The 9,951-nt window shown below is 40.0% G+C and overlaps 1 pseudogene; it reads left to right on the forward strand.

Annotated features, from left to right (window-relative positions):
• The first annotated feature begins 7,295 nt into the window (after positions 1-7,295).
• On the forward strand, positions 7,296-9,409 carry LOC107133567 (annotated as a pseudogene).
• The last annotated feature ends 542 nt before the right edge of the window (positions 9,410-9,951 follow it).

Genomic DNA, 9,951 nt, shown 5'->3' on the forward strand with positions numbered 1-9,951 from the left:
CAATTTAAAAATTATAGATGGACCACAGATCAGACTGTTGATGTAGGACAAGGAACAGTGTCTCACTCTTTCATTGTTATCCCTGAATGCCCTTTCCCATTGCTGGGATGGGACCTTCTAAGCAAACTTAAGGCAAGTATATCATTTTCAGGAGAAAATTGGGGAGTCCTACAAGAGCCTTAACTATAACATGCTTATTAAGTGAGGAATATCTGCTCTCTCAAAATCCTATTCAAGCTTCAGAGGGAAAATGGAAAAAGAAAACTATTAATCCAAGAAATTTCTACAGTTTGGGCTGAGGATAACCCTCTGGGGTTGGCTAAACATGTGCCACAAGTTGTAGTCCCTCTAACCTCTGGGGCTATGCCCATTGGGGTTAGACAATATCTCATCAGCTCTGAAGCCAGAGAAGGCATCAAAACTCATATCAGACTTCTTCTAAAAGAAGGAATACTAATTAGATGCCAGTCAGCCTGGAACACCTCTTTGCTGCTGGTCCAAAAGCCTGGGACTCATGATTACAGACCGGTACAGGACTTAAGGGAAGTAAACAAATGGGTAGAAACTGTACACCCAACGGTCCCAAACCCTTATACCTTGCTTAGTATGTTGCCACCAGAACATACAGTCTACACCATATTAGTTCTGAAAGATGCATTTTTCTCCATTCCTTTGTCAAAACTGAGTCAGCCCATCTTTGCATTTGAATAGACTGACCTAGAACAGGAGATATCAGGACAACTAACCTGGACTCGATTACCTCAAGGATTTAAGAACTCCCCCACCAATTTGATGAAGCACTCAACAAAGAGTTGAGCCTCTTCCACAGTGAGTACACCGAGATAACCTTGCTCCAATATGTGGATGATCTTTTATTTGTAGCAAGGGATGAAAGAAACTGTTTAAGGGCCACCCAGGGTTTACTGAGAACCATAGCTCTATTGGGGTACCGAGTCTCCAAAAAGAAATCACAAATCTGTTTTCTTTGAGTTACTTATCTAAGATATGAACTGAGGGAAGGGAAAAGGCGGCTATCCAAAGCCCACATAGAGACCATAATGAAGATCCCAATCCCAACTACTAAAAGGCAAGTTAGGGAAATCCTGGGGGCAGTTGGGTACTGCCACATTTGGATACCTGGATTTCCTGAGATTGCCGAGCCTTTATATACTGCAACTGCAGGGGGCAACTCACCCTTAGTTTGGACTGAAGAAAATGAATTAGCCTTTAAAAATCTAAAAAAGGCCCTGGCACATACTCTTCCCTGATATCTCTAAGCCCTTCCATCTGTATGTTCATGAGAAAAGGGGCATTGCAAAAGGGGTTCTTACCCAAAATCTAGGGCCATGGAAAAGGCCTATTGCCTACATTTCAAAAAGGCTGGATCCAGTAGCATCAGGATGGCCCCCTTGTTTATGAGCCATAGTGGCTACTGCACTTCTGGTAAAGGAAACAGACAAGCTTACCCTAGGGCAGACTCTAACTGTGACTGCCCCTTACGCAGTGGAAGCTCTATTAAGGGATGCCACAAATCATTGGATGTCAAATGCCCGCCTCACTCAATATCAAGCTCTACTCCTAGATAAAGACAGATTAACCCTCAGTAAATCTCTGGCCATAAATCCAGCAACTCTGCTGTTGGACAGTAATCCAGGGGAGCCAATTCATGACTGTTCAGAGATGCTGGATATCATTCAAGGTACTCGACTAGACCTGACTGACATTCCTCTCACCATCAGAGACGCAGACCTTTACACTGATGGCAGCAGCTATGTCCGGGATGGAATAAAGTATGCAGGGGCAGCTGTAGTAACAGGTCAAAAAGAAGTTATTTGGTCCCAGGCTCTGCCCAGAGGCTCATCAGCCCAGAAAGCAGAAATCATTGCTGTGACACAGGCTTTGAGATGGGCAAAAGGAAAACGGGTGAATATCTACACAGACAGCAATTATGCCTTTGCTACAGCACATGTGCATGGACAAATATATAAACAAAGGGGACTTCTAACCTCAGATGGCAAGACCATCAAAAATAAACAAGAAATTCTTGAACTACTGGAGGCAATTTGGTTACCAGATAAATTGGCTATTATCCACTGGCCTGGACACCGCAAAGACGATAGTCCTCAGACTCAGGGTAACAACCTGGCCGATCAAACAGCCAGGGAAATAGCCCTTTGAGAGCCAAAATACCAAGCTGTCCTAGAAATCTCCAATTATCCAACATTTCCAGTTAAATTTTGGGAAAAGGCCCCGTCATACACTATAGAAGAAATAAACTCATACTCCTCAATGGGGGCCCAACAAAACTGTCATGGCTGGTGGACCCTCCCAGATAAAAAAATCTGCATACCTAAGCTATTAGGGAGAAAATGGTTAACTAATCTTCATCAAGCCATGCATTTATCCCCCAAAAAGATGTCAGAATTGATCTCACCCTATGTCTGGCTACCAGGACATCGAGAAATGCTTCAAGATATCTCAAATAGGTGCATGACATGTGCACAGGTAAACACTAAAAGGAACCAACTTCCACAAGGAAACAGGAGTCAAGGTACTGTATCTGGTGAATTTTGGGAACTAGACTTCACTGAAATTAAACCTGGACTATATGGATGTAAATACTTGTTAGTCTTTGTTGATACTGTCTCAGGCTGGGTAGAGGCTTTTCCAACCCATACAGAAACAGCACAAATAGTAGTTAAAAAGCTAATAACTGAGATTGTTCCTAGATTTGGCCTCCCTTTAATTTTGGGGTTTGACAATGGCCCGGCCTTCACGGCCAAATTATCTCGATTGATTTCAAAGGCCCTTAATATAAACTGGAAATTACACTGTATGTATCATCCTCAAAGCTCAGGGAAAGTGGAAAGGATGAATAGAACATTGAAGGAAACACTGAATAAATTAATTCTTGAGACTGGTGGTAACTGGGTTGATCTCCTGCCTTTTACCCTGCTGAGGGCCTGTTGTACTCCTTATCAGGAAAAATTTACCCCTTATGAAATAATTTATGGGCAGCCACCACCTATGGTTCCCAGAATACATCTAGATCTGCTGGGAGAGATTCCAGTCTCAGAGGCACCTAAAAGGTTACAACTAATCATGGATAAGATCTTTCCTCAGGTCCAGGCTGCTCAACCCATCAGACACAGATCCCCTGATCATTCATTCCAGCCTGGAGAGGCTGTGCTGATAAGACAGTTAAAAAAACAACAGTCTTGAACCCAGGTGGAAAGGCCCTTACATCGTGATTCTCCGCACTCCCACTACCGTCAAAGTTGCTGGCATTCCTGCATGGATTCACTATTCACAGCTTAAGAAGGCACCTGCAGGACCCACTGGAGGAGAATCAAGCAACCAAAGGTGGAAAGTGACTAAACATGGACCCTTTAAAATTAAAATTTCTAAGGGTTAATGTTTTGTCATTAACTTCTCATTTTTTTCCTTGTCATTGTAAACATTATGCTAATGTTTTTCACTTGTTGTAATATATATGTATTCTTGGGTTTTAGCTATGCCAGTTTCAGTGAACCTTGCACCCCTTCTGTAGCCCAGGTAGGACCTGCCATTGCAGGATCCCCACTAATATTAAATTGCACTTACTCCTGTCAGGATCCAATAATTGGCCCTATCAGATGGTATAAAGATAACCAAGATGTTTTTAGTCAGGTATTCAGGGAGGGACCATGGCAAAACCTCACAGATCAGTCCCAAAGAGGTAATATAAACTTTGGAATCTATAAATACTCAGCTCACCCATGATATTCAGGACAATATTCTTGTGTTAAGCTTAAAAAGGGAGCCCTGGTGGATACTGTCTATTCAAGTGCCACTTTAAATGTGGATGTTTCCTTGAGCCCCCTAGAGTCTGTAAATAACCAGAACTTTTGGCTACAATTGGCTGTTGATACTATGAACAAAAGTTCCTTTTGCATACAAGAAGGAAGTTCGGTCCATCAATTGTTAGCTAATAATCTTATGGGCCTGTCTATAAAATATGATGACTATGTTAAGGTGACTGGGGATAGAGTTACACAGCAAAACTGGCCTATGTCTCATACAGAGTCAGCCTTGCCAGCTTCACTAATTGTCCAGAAACATTGTCTATGCATAGACTGCACCCTTCCTTGATCCCCACCAAATTGTTCTATTGAACAATATATCTCCCTACCCAATGGCAAACGACTTCCTACAGGATGGGTTTTTCTCTGTAATAAGACAACCTTCCAAGCGTTGCCTGCCAATTTCTCTGGAATCTGCTCTATTGGGATGATCTTTCCTTTACTGCCATCCCTGGCATCTCCCCACCAAGTTATCCGAAGTCTGCCCCCCCCCAATTGCAATGACAATGTAATCCTCCTGGACCCACTAGACGTTGCAATTGCAGAAGCTTTCATTCTACCAGTTCCGGGACTAATGGTAGGAATTCAAAGAGAAATCAATAAATTAGCCTGTAGTTTTAGCAATACAGCTAACCTTACAGCACAAGTTTTAGCAGAAATTAATCAAGAGATGAAAGAACTCCAAACCTCAGCACTACAAAATAGAGCAGCTACTGACTTTCTGCTACTGAAACATCATTTGGGCTGTCAACAATTCCCAGGCATGTGCTGTTTTAATATTACTGACTATTCTAATGTTATTCAACAACAGATAGATGAAATGAAAAAGGAAATAAACAAGATTCAAATGGACAACTTTTGGCCAGACCTAAAAAACTGGTTTCCATGGTTAACTTCTCTTGCAGGTCCTATAATTTGTATTCTTCTATTAGTTATTGTCCCATGCATTATTAACTATGTGCTCAGGTTTATAGGGCTACAACTCAATTCTGTTATGTACCACCTACAATATTAACATATGTTGCTGACATTACTGGTTGCCTCCTATCAAAGATTTGAAAGGAACACATCAGAAAAGGGGGGAATGATATACCTAGCCTAGTTCAATCATTAGATCAGAAGCCAGCTTGTCACGAGTTATGAAGGATTCATTTCTGTTTTCTGTAAAAATATTAGGATGTCTGTATGGCCTGGCCATTAGTTGATGTTGTAAAGCTGATTGGAATGCCTGCCCATGCCCTGAACTCACCCATGTCCAGTTTTCCCTGACCAGATAACAACCCTTTCCTAAACCTTAGTGATGCCTCATAAATTCTGGCCTTCCCTGGCCAGATAACGACTCTCTCTGAGTCTCTAAGATCTCCATAAATTCTGATGCCGGGGCCAGCAAAAATGTAAACTTGTGTTATGCTCCTCAGAGTGTTGTTATCTGTAACCACTCTTTGTGTAACTTTCTGGGCTTTAAAACTGGGCTGCAAAGAAGCCTTGCCTCTGTCCTTGGCTCCCACGATTTTGATGGGGAAGGCAGCATGGCTGTTCGAAATAATAAGCTTGCTTCAATTTGATTTTAATTGGAGTCAGTGGTCTTTTCTTGCATCGTGGTCTAACAGTAACACCTGTTAAACAATGCCTTTGTAGAAGACTGATAGGACACACTATCACACTCTTTGGCAGTATTTAAAAGTGGTACAGAATTTTCTTAAGCAGTGATTTGAAAAAAACACTTAAAACACATAATTTTATGCTTTAGAATTGAAACTAGGAAAATATGTATCTATATTTTGGAGAAACATTTTATATTTGGTTTTATGCCTTTCAGAAATATACAGAAATGTATAGTGCAGTTTTTAAGAAGGTATTCAATATTAACAGTGCAGGCCTAAGGCAACTGGATTTTCAGTGGGTCTCAGAGACAGGTAGAAATGTGTAAAATTTATAAGACACACTAAAGAACTTTGTTGAAATAACCCCTTCAAAAGTTCTAATAATAAAAAAGTGAGGGAAATATCCTAAAGTTTAATTCACCATTGTTATTTAGAAACCTGAGGCTACAGCTAATAATAATAATAATAATGTCTGTCCAAGGAAGGGGGTGTGACCTTTGTCCTTGGAAAGACCCACAGAGGACTCCTAGGCACATACCCACCCTGATGAGTTGTTTATCTACAAATAACAGGTGATATCTGCTGAGCCAGGTGTCCCTGACTCAGTCAGACTAGGTAGTGACCCATAGCAATCCCCTAGCAGCCACCAATCAGTATGAAACAGGGAAATACCTAGGATGCCAGATAACCCTCCCAGTAGTTTATGATGGTTGATAACATGTTGGGAAACCATGTAGTTCAGCACATACACCCCTCATGACTTAAACCAATCAGTTCAAATGAATACCCCTCCTTTAGTAACCAATCACCCCTACCCAAATTCTTCCCACCAGTGAATGTGCTAATCATGTTTTAGAGTTGTTTATGATTTTCCTGTGGTGTGTGGTGATTTTCCAAGAGATATTATGATGTATGTGAAGTCCCTGCCTTCCCTGAAGAATGTATAAAACTGCTGCAAACCTTGGGCTCAGGGCCTCTCAGTGTCAGCAGTTGCTGTGTGCACATGGAGGACCAAGCTAGCTTGCAATAAACACCTCTTTGCTGCTTACATCGATCTTGGTCTCTGGTGGTCTTTTGAGGGTCCTGAATTCTAGCATAACACATCCACTTACCTGCAAATGCCATGATTTTATTGTCTTTTATGGCTAAGTAAAATTCCATTGTGTATATATACCACATTTTTAACATTTACTTATTTAAGGATAGTTTTCTGCCCTTTATCAGGAACTTTGGAATGATTTGATCTCACTTTTCCCAAACAATCCACACAGAAAAGAAGATTTTCCTTAATGGACATGAGGCTTGAGTTCTCCTCATAATACCCTAGAGGCCTGGCAGGGGCACTGAGAATGGGTCCTTATGGTCATTTAGTTTGATTTTGCTTAAAGAATCTTCTACAATTCCGTAAGCTTCAGACCCCACCAAACCTGGATCTCTCCTCACTCGATACTATGGGATAGCAGTCATATGAACTTTTATTAAAGAAAATTCTATTGTTTTCTGTAAGTATGCAAACACATCCTAGTCTTCATATTTCTGGGAAATGTGTTCACATACTATGAATACAGATCTGTTTACTAGTTTGTCAAAAGTTCTTTTAAAAAAACTCCAAGTTCAAATGCCCATAAAGACACTGATCACTGTTTCCAAGGCTATTTCCCCAATGCCTACATCAATGCATGGTTTCCTATTCACAGGGAGCCTTCCTACACACATCAGGTTGATGCAGATCAGACTCACTATAGGCAAACAACAAACATGTTACTGAGGAAAGAAGAGCCTGACTCAGTTTAAATATCAGCAAAAGTTTAGTCCCTGCTATTCAAGGCTTTATAGACTATATTGACCCTCTTAGCACTCATAGCGTTACTTGAGATTGAGCATGTTCCTTTAGCAATAAAGAGTGTGGACAGCATTTTTCAAATAAGGACAAACAATCCATGTCCACTAAATGAGTTGACTACTGAGAGAAAACTCTTAGAGAGTTTGACAAAGACACTATTGAATAATTTTTTAATAAATGCTCAAGACGTTATGTTCCTAGAAATGGGAATCTGTTAAGAGCCTCCATTCTGCATGTCTGTGATTTATACAAAGTACTTAGGTTTGATGGTGTTCTCAGGTAAGAATAACTTATACATGTAAAGTGCACGGTGCTGCAGCAATGGTGGCTCTCGGAACCCTAACTGGTAGTTGCAATTTGTTTTCTGCTTTGAAGATCCAGGTGACTCTCCTCAAATGCCTTCTCATTACCACCTACCATTCTACAGATTTTGAAGTACACCACAACTGGCTTGCTATCACTCAAACTTTGCCAATATCACATTGATATTATGAGACAACTTCAGAGTGGACCTTGGATTACCCCACTTTTTTGTGTGGTTTGAATACGTCCTGTCACTTGTTGCCAAATATTTTGATCAAGTAATGCTTAATGTTCATATTATGAACTACTGCAGTTTAAGAACCTTATTTTTCCAGAGATTTTCTGTCATCTTTACAGATGCACTCTTTGTGTATGCTGTCTATGAGATTGAATTATATCACTACATCCAGCTGTCTTTATTAATTAAGTTGCCCAGCCTGACTTCAGAGTTGCAGTTCTCCTGCCTCAGCCACTGGTATTACAGATATTCATTTCCAGTACAATGGATTCCTATTTGGATTAATGTTGCTCACCATTGCATGGTTATTTCAGAAAAGCATTTTTCTTTGCCATTCTCTTACATTTCAAGCACATCTATTCCTATGTAGCACCAGCTTACAGTATATACCTTCCACGCTCTTACTGTTTTGCTGCAAATAAACCAGATGGATCTATCTGATGGAACAGTTTTAGCTTTGTCCACGTTATTTTTCTGGGACTAATTGTTTTCCTAGTTTCTGCTCTTTCACTGGGTCCTTTCCTAGCCTTAAACCAGCTGACTCAAGTCTTTTCCCAACTCTTTCCTTTCTAGAGGGGCCTCTGCCATGCATACTGGGCTTCAAACTTCTGGGCCTTATACAATTCTTTGGACAAAGTTCTGTCTGTTATTGGTTTGGAATTGAAACTTCTTGATCCCAACAAGATCCCTAAAGCCTCAATGGCAAGTGATTTGGTTCAGCAGTTCCAACATACAGTCCTTCCCTCAGTGACTCCCTTGGCAACACTCATCTGCACTCTGATCACTATATTGCCCTCCATTTTCTGTCTTTGGTTTAAACCCCAAGGACCCAGAGGCTTTCTCTGATATTTAATTATTTGTGCTTTGAGCTCCTTAATGTTTGAGTGGCATGTCCATGAAAAAGCCATACTCCTAGAAATTCTCCCAATGATCCTGTTGTCTGTGGAAAAAGCAGAAGATGCTTCAATTTTTCTGATTCTGACCCCAACAGGACATTATTCCCTGTTCCCTCTGCTCTTCATTGCCCCAGAACTTCCCATTAAAATCTTACTCATGTTACTATTCACCATCTATAGTATTTCTTCACCGAAGATTCTATTCAGAAAAGAAAAACCTTTTTTTAATTGGATGGAAATTTTCTACCTCCTTGTCTTGGGGATTCTGGAAGTCTGCTGTGAATTTGTATTCCCTTTTAACTCCTGGAAGCTGAAGTGCTCCTTTTTTTCCCTTTGTTACTGACTTCAGTGTATTGTGCAGTGGGCATCACATATGCTTGGTTCATACTGTATGTTTCATTGTTGACTGGCCCTCCTATCAGCAAGACAAAGGAGCAATGAATAGAGGAACTGCTTGGAAGTAGGCAAAACAATTATTTCATGGGAAATTAATCAGAACTTGAAGAAAGTTTGCTTGTGGCATGAGCCATTCATTTTAGTAGATCTGTTTAGAGGATCATTCTTCCATCATTGGCCTTGTCGAGTCTAGCAACCTGATTGTTACCATGGTAAGAAGCCACTACCCTCCATAAGCAGTGAAATTCATCTGAAAAAAAATCTCATCTTCCTCTGTTAAAATTGTCTGAGATCATTCAGACTGCTATGTTTACTGAAAGCCAGCAGAGTCTGATTAACAGCATAATTATTTGTAGACTATGTCAACCATTGTCAGGATATAAAGGATAATTTGACTCCTCTACTGAAGGAAACAAATAAAATGGCATTTTTTATTTCTTTTTTTTTAACTTAAAAATACATTTAAATTGTATCTCAGTGTAAAAAGTAACATAGAACTTTACATATCTTATGGATAACAAGTCCAGTTATAGAACACAAATTATATAAATAAATCTCCAACATGTTTTTATTTTTAAGCCTAAAATTACCATACAACTTTAGAACCACCAGCTTGATATAATGCTCTTTTAAAACTTCTACCTTACAGACTTGTATACCTGGAAGATATGGACACATTAACACCACAATTACATTGATGTTTTTATATTAATCAAGTTTAGCTTTTTAAAGAAATAACATAGCACAATTCTCTAAAACAACAGCACTTGTTTGACCAGCTGTTTAGTTTCTTTAAGATTACTTGCTCAAAAACCTCCACTTATAAGCA

Source organism: Marmota marmota, unplaced genomic scaffold (genome assembly GCF_001458135.2).
Source record: "Marmota marmota marmota unplaced genomic scaffold, marMar, whole genome shotgun sequence".
Taxonomy (NCBI): domain Eukaryota; kingdom Metazoa; phylum Chordata; class Mammalia; order Rodentia; family Sciuridae; genus Marmota; species Marmota marmota.